Source organism: Topomyia yanbarensis, unplaced genomic scaffold (assembly GCF_030247195.1).
Source record: "Topomyia yanbarensis strain Yona2022 unplaced genomic scaffold, ASM3024719v1 HiC_scaffold_289, whole genome shotgun sequence".
Lineage (NCBI taxonomy): Eukaryota > Metazoa > Arthropoda > Insecta > Diptera > Culicidae > Topomyia > Topomyia yanbarensis.
Window position 1 is genome coordinate 25,001 of NW_026683480.1, and position 7,500 is coordinate 32,500.

The following is a 7,500-nucleotide window of genomic DNA, read 5'->3' on the forward strand; positions in this document are numbered from 1 at the left end:
GTGTATGTCGCTGCGTGTCAGGTCGGCTCGATGGGTGGGTACCGGGTACCGACTGCCCGCGGTCAACCCATCTCAGCCGGCATTGATACTACGAGTACGGGGCCGATATTTTGGTGATGGGCAAAGGCTACTAGGCTCGTTCGAATGCCGTATAGTGACTTTTTCGTCATATCTCCCGTCGCCTGTAACTTTGGAATGGGCCATTCAAAAAATGTCCTATCAACTCAGAGCGGTTACGCGGTTCAAGTGCTACATTCCGCCGGAACACATCGAACATGGCAAAAATATCCAAGTAGGCGAAAATTCCATCCGCGCGATACACCTATTACATTTCACCCATCCCCTATCCGGCATGCAAACAAGCTAAACGTACATGGTGGCTACGCTACCGCCTGCCGGGCTGTGGTTGCAGTACAGTGGAGGAAATTTTCCATTCCTCTTTGTGCGGTGCTTCCACCCTGGTCGGTTGCTGTCGCTCGCGGAGAGCGAGAAAGAGAGCGCGCCCGTACAACCGGCAGGCAGGCAGACAGAGGTACAGTGAGAGAAATTTTTTCATTCCTCTTTGTGCGGGAAGCATCCCGCATGCTCGCTCACTTGCTACCGCCGGTCGGGTCGCCTCTCGCAGTCGAAGATGGTGTGTTTTACATTTTGCCTAACTTCTCTCTCAGACTGACTGCCGTGTCGCAGGCAGGCACATACGTAGTGTATGCTTTCGCCTGTCGTGAGCTGGGGTTGCCATTCGATGGTATCGAAATTTTTTTACAAGTTCAGACTATCTCTCATATTGCCCGTCGCTCGCAGCACACACGTAGTGTATGCTTTTGCTTGTCGTGAGCTAGGGTCGCCGTTCGATGGTATCGAAATTTTTTTACAAGTTCAGACTATCTCTCATATTGCCCGTCGCTCGCAGCACACACGTAGTGTATGCTTTTGCTTGTCGTGAGCTGGGGTTGCCATTCGATGGTATCGAAATTATTTTTTATAAGTTCGGACTATCTCTCATATTGCCCGTCGCTCGCAGCACATACGTAGTGTATGCTTTTGCTTGTCGTGAGCTAGGGTCGCCGTTCGATGGTATCGAAATTTTTTTACAAGTTCAGACTATCTCTCATATTGCCCGTCGCTCGCAGCACATACGTAGTGTATGCTTTTGCTTGTCGTGAGCTGGGGTTGCCATTCGATGGTATCGAAATTTTTTTACAAGTTCATAATATCTCTCATATTACCCGTCGCTCGCAGCACACACGTAGTGTATGCTTTTGCCTGTCGCTCCCCGTTCGATGGCATCGAAATTATTTTTTATAAGTTCGGACTATGTCTCATACTGCCGTTGCTCGCAGTACAGACATAATGGATGGTTTTGCCTATCACTCGCAATATGAAGGCATCGAGATGTTGTGTTGTTTTACATTTTGCCTAACTTCGCATATTGCCCTTATAAGTGTGCACGACCGGCATCTGATGTACCGGCATACTGCTGCTACTGATCACATACCATGCCATCGAGGTGTGTTTTACATTTTGCCTAACCTCGCATATTGCCCCCATAAGTGTGCACGACCAGCATCTGATGTACCAGCGTACTGCTGCTACTGATCACATACCATGCCATCGAGGTGTGTTTTACATTTTGCCTAACTTCGCATTATGCCTCATAAGTGTGCACGACCGGCATCTGATGTACCAGCGTACTGCTGCTACCGATCACATACCATGCCATCGAGGTTTGTTTTACATTTTGCATTCCTCTTTGTGCGGTGCTTCAGTGCATGTCAGTTGTTGTCGCTCTCGGAGAGAGAGAACCGCTCTTACAGCCGGCAGGTAGAGAGAAGTTTTGCATTCTGCTTTGTGCGGATCTTTCCCCTACATGTTCACTTGCTACTGCCGGTCGCTCTCGCAGTCGAGACGGATGGCATCAAGATGTGTGTTTTACATTTTGCCTAATTTCAAACCCATGTCTCACATTGCCCGTCGCTCGCAGCACATACGTAGTGTATGCTTTTGCTTGTCGTGAGCTGGGGTTGCCGTTCGATGGTATCGAAATTATTTTTCATAAGTTCAGACTATCTCTCATATTGCCCGTCGCTCGCAGCACACACGTAGCGTATGCTTTTGCTTGTCGTGAGCTGGGGTTGCCGTTCGATGGCATCGAGATTGAAATTATTTTTTATAAGTTCGGACTATCTCTCACATTGCCCGTCGCTCGCAGCACATACGTAGTGTATGCTTTTGCTTGTCGTGAGCTGGGGTTGCCGTTCGATGGTATCGAAATTATTTTTTATAAGTTCAGACTATCTCTCACATTGCCCGTCGCTCGCAGCACACACGTAGTGTATGCTTTTGCCTGTCGCTCGCCATTCGATGGCATCGAGATTGAAATTATTTTTTATAAGTTCCTACTATCTCTCATATTGCCCATCGTTCGCAGCACACACGTAGTGTATGCTTTTGCCTGTCGCTCGCCATTCGATGGTAACGAGATCGAAATTTTTTTACAAGTTCAGACTATCTCTCATATTGCCCATCGTTCGCAGCACACACGTAGTGTATGCTTTTGCCTGTCGCTCGCCATTCGATGGTAACGAGATCGAAATTTTTTTACAAGTTCAGACTATCTCTCATATTGCCCGTCGCTCGCAGCACATACGTAGTGTATGCCTTTGCCTGTCGCTCGCCATTCGATGGTATCGAGATTGAAATTATTTTTTATAAGTTCGGACTATGGCTCAACTCAGTATTTTTTCCTATAAGTTCGGACTATGCCTCAACCTAGTATGCACGAGCAGCATATGATGTACCGATGTACTGCTGGTACCGATCACATACTATGGGCATCGAAAGGTGTTGTTTTACATTTTGTATAAGTTCGGACTATGTCTCTTATATTGCCCGTCGTCGTCGTCGCAAGCAGTACAGACGTAGCATACGGACTAGGCCTATCACTCAGATTTCTGCTAACACCCGCCTATGGTAGTCCTTTGTTTCTCTGTACACCACGGTACATATGATGTACCGGTCATATAGCCAGTACTTGTCACAGACTATGGCAGTTATAATCGCACCAGCCCCAGTAGGGGTAGGGGTCACCTGCCACCACCTATAGTTTTACCTCAGCTGAATTATTTTTATATTTTTATAAGTTCAATCACTCGCTCCTCCTAATATTCTCCTATCCCTTGGCTTGGTTTGCGCTTGTTGTGTAGCATACTTTACGGCGTTTAGTGTGATAAAAAAAATCAAATTCCATACATGTACGGCCGCCTGTGCACTCTCTGCACTAGGCCATACACATACCACACAACATCACACCCGCTAGCTAAGTGCCTGTCCCATGTTATTGTGTATGCAAACAACACAACACAACACACAAACAACACACTTACAACCTCCAAGCAAGGGTAGTCTTTTTTTTTTTTTTTTTTTTTTTTACAATGGAGAAGACCTTTATGTCCTAGCCCAGTACACGTGCTAACGGTAGGGTCCAATCTACCACACGGGGTGCACTGGGGGCGTGTCGGACTCGAATGGTGACCAGCCATTAATACCGACTAAACTCCATTGGGCTCCGCCATCATTCCTCCCAGGAACTACCTCTCGGTATTACTTCTGGGGGGATGGCTGTACTAAGTGTACTCATTCACTCTCACTCGCGCGATCATACATCCTGTATGAGGCTTACTTGGGTGCTCTCTCAATCACACTTTGATTCGCTCTCAAACACTCCCACATGAGGCTGACTTTTGTGCTCACCTTTTACGTTCCATGCGAGGCTGACTTGTGTGCTCACCTTACTCATTCCTTGCTAGGCTTACTTTTGTGCTCGCCCTACCCATACATGTGAGGCTGACTTGGGTGCTCACCCTATCACCTGATTCACTCTCAATCGTGCCACTCTATTGTACCTTTGTCACTCCCTCTGGCATCCCATGTGGGACATTTTTCTTAGGCCCCACTTCTGACATACCATGCGAGGCTGACTTTTGTGCTCACCTTTTTCATTCCTTGCTTGCTACCAACCTGTGAGGCTGACTTTTATGCTCACCCTTAACATGCAGTGTGAGACTGACTTGGATGCTCACCCTTTCACTCCTCTGCCACGCCATGAGGCATCGATAGCTTAGTTCCAACATACTACGCTACGACCCTCCCGTCTTGGCATGAGGCAGTCCACTTATACGCCTATACACTCACTCTTCTGTCTTGCTTCGGGGTGGCTGGGTTTACCCCTTACGCGGTTGCCATTCGCTGCGCCAACCTACCTCGGCATGAACAGACCATTCACTCTCTTATTTTGCGCTTGGCCTTTTTCGCTCCAGCTAACCAATCACTAGTTAGCCGTGCCCGCCGTCTGTTGCTCGGTTCGCCAGATTACCTGTAGCCTACTGGCAATCTGGATGGTAGCAGCCGAGACTGCGTTCCACTTCTCCACCGTTTGACACATCCGCTGGATAAGGGTATCCGGGGTTGTGTCCCAGCCACAGACGTCAAGCATTGCTCTTCTTTCGACGTCGAACCGATGACATACGAACAGTATGTGTTCGGCAGTTTCATCTACACCTGGGCAGTCCGGGCAGACTGGGACCTCCGCGTGCCCGAACCTGTGGAGGTACTGACGGAAACAGCCATGGCCTGACAGGAATTGTGTCAGGTGGAAGTGAACTTCCCCATGGGGTCTTCCCACCCAGCTCGATATGCTAGGTATCAGCCGGTGGGTCCACCTACCTTTCGAGGAGTTGTCCCACTCACGCTGCCATCTGGCGACCGAGGTCACCCTGGTGCGCTCGCGGGCTCCCCTATTTCCACGTAGCTCAAAGCACTCCTCATCTTCCCGAATGACCAGCCCGACTGGCATCATGCTCGCTATCACGCAGGATGCATCGTGTGATACCGTGCGGTAGGCAGATATCACTCTGAGGCACATCACGCGGTAGGTGCTCTCCAGTTTCTGTAGGTAACTGGTTACCCTCAGTGCTCTTGACCATGACGGGCCGCCGTACCTGAGGATAGATACGGCAACGCCTGCCAGTAACCTACGTCTACTGGCGCACACCTTTGAGCTGTTGGACATCATTCTCGATAGTGCCGCAACAGCAGTCGACGCTCTCTTGCACGTATAGTCGACATGGCTGCCGAAGGTCAGCTTGTCGTCTATAATGACTCCGAGAGACTTCAGACTTCGCTGTGAAGTGATCGCGACTTCTCCCACATGGATAACTGCATGTTGTGCCGACTTGCGGTTGTTGACGATAACTACCTCCGTCTTATGATGAGCGAGCTCCAGGCCTCTCGCGCTCATCCATTCCTCCACCGTGCTAATCGCGTGTTCTGCGGTTAGTTCTACCTCAGGAATTGACTCCCCGTAGACCTCCAAGGTTACGTCGTCGGCAAAGCCGACGATCTTGACCCCAGGAGGGAACTTCAGTCTCAGAACCCCGTCATACATGAGGTTCCATAGCACCGGGCCTAGGATCGAGCCCTGCGGGACTCCGGCGGTAATCGGAACCCTTTTCTGACCGGCATCGGTCTCGTATAGCAGTACGCGGTTTTGGAAGTAACTTTCCAGGATCCGGTACAGACCCACCGGTAGGCTAAGTCGGTGTAACGAGAGCGCGATGGCATCCCAGCTTGCGCTGTTGAATGCGTTCTTCACGTCAAGTGTCACTAACGCACAGTATCGAATACCTCGCCTTTTTCGTTGGATCGCTATCTCGGCAGTATTTATCACTGAGTTGAGAGCGTCCACTGTGGACTTACCCTTCCGAAAGCCAAACTGGTTGCTTGACAGACCGTCCGTACCTTCCGCGTACGGGGTGAGCCTGTTGAGGATGATCCTCTCAAGCAGTTTGCCAGTCGTGTCTATCAGACAGATTGGTCTGTACGCCGATGGGTCGCTTGGCGGCTTCCCGGGCTTCGGCAACAGCACCAGTTTCTGCCTTTTCCATCTATCGGGGAAACGGCACTCGTCAAGGCATCTCTGCATAGCTAGCCTGAACATGTTCGGGTTCGCTATGATCGCTGCCTTGAGAGCGTTGTTCGGAACTCCATCCGGCCCTGGAGCTTTGTTCATTGCTAGGGATTTAGCCACTGCGAGTAGTTCTTCGTTCGTCACTGGAGCCACCATTTCGACCGTGCCCGCACTGTCTCGTAGTGCAGGTGGCCAGGGGCTTGTGGCTCGAGACGGGAAGAGTACTTCGATAATCGTTGCCAACCGGTCCGGAGACCGTTCTGGGGGTGAGGAGCCCCCTTTGGTCTTGGCCATCACAATCCGGTAGGCGTCACCCCACGGATTCGCGTTGGCACTCTCACACAGGTTGTCGAAACACGCTCTCTTGCTGCTTTTAATAGCCTTGTTAAGGGCTAATTTCGCAGCTCGAAACACTTCACGGCGGTTCTCTCTTGCATCCTCGGTGCGAGCTCTTTGCATCCTACGTCTAGCTCTGAGACAGGCTGACCGTAGAGCTGCAATCTCGGCACTCCACCAGTATACCGGGCATCTACCGTTTCTTGGCAGTGTTTTTCTCGGCATAGTGGCGTCGCACGCGCGTGATAGAACAGCTACCAGCGCATCCCCGCTTAGACTGTCGGTGTTGGCCTCCAGTCCCAGGGCCGCGGTGAAAGCTTCGCTGTCGAAGTGATTGGACTTCCACCCGCGTACCTGACAGGGATCTCCCGCCCTCGGATGCTGCACACCATAGTTGATCTTAAAGCGGATTGCTAAATGATCACTATGGGTGTAGCCTTCGTCTACCCTCCATTCCATGCCTGGAGCCAGACTCGGGCTGGCAAAGGTCAAATCAATCCACGCCTCCACTCCGTTTCTACGGAATGTACTAGCGGAGCCATCATTAGCTAGCACAGTATCGAGTTTCGCAAACGCTTCCATTAGCGCTTGACCCCTGCTATTTGTACAGCGGCTGCCCCACTCCACTGCCCAAGCGTTGAAGTCTCCCGCTATTACTACCGGTTTCCGGCCCACGAGGTCCGACGAGAGCCTGTCGATCATCTGGTAGAACTGTTCTATTGGCCACCTTGGTGGGGCGTAGCAGCTGCAATAGAACACACCATTGATCTTGGCAATCGCCACACCCTCGGCGGAGGGGTGTATTACCTCTTGAACCGGGAACCTTCCCGTTGTACAGATTGCCACCATTCCAGACCCGTCCGACACCCAATTGCCGTTGCCGGCAGGGATGCTGTACGGGTCTGATAAGAGGGCGACATCTGTCCTCGACTCCGAGACCGACTGCCACAGCAGCTGTTGGGCTGCTGCACAATGGTTAAGATTTAGCTGTGTGACTCTCACGGCTTCTTCTTATTTAACTCGCCGAAGGGACACGAAGGTCCGCCCATAGCATGTTTATGGGCTTGCTTCTTAGAGGTGCAGATAAGGCACTTATATGCCTTAGTGCACCCCCGCTCTTTATGCCCCTCCTCGCCGCATCTACGACATAGCTTACTCCTGTCTAGGCCTTTGCATTCGTAAGCTTTATGGCCGGATTC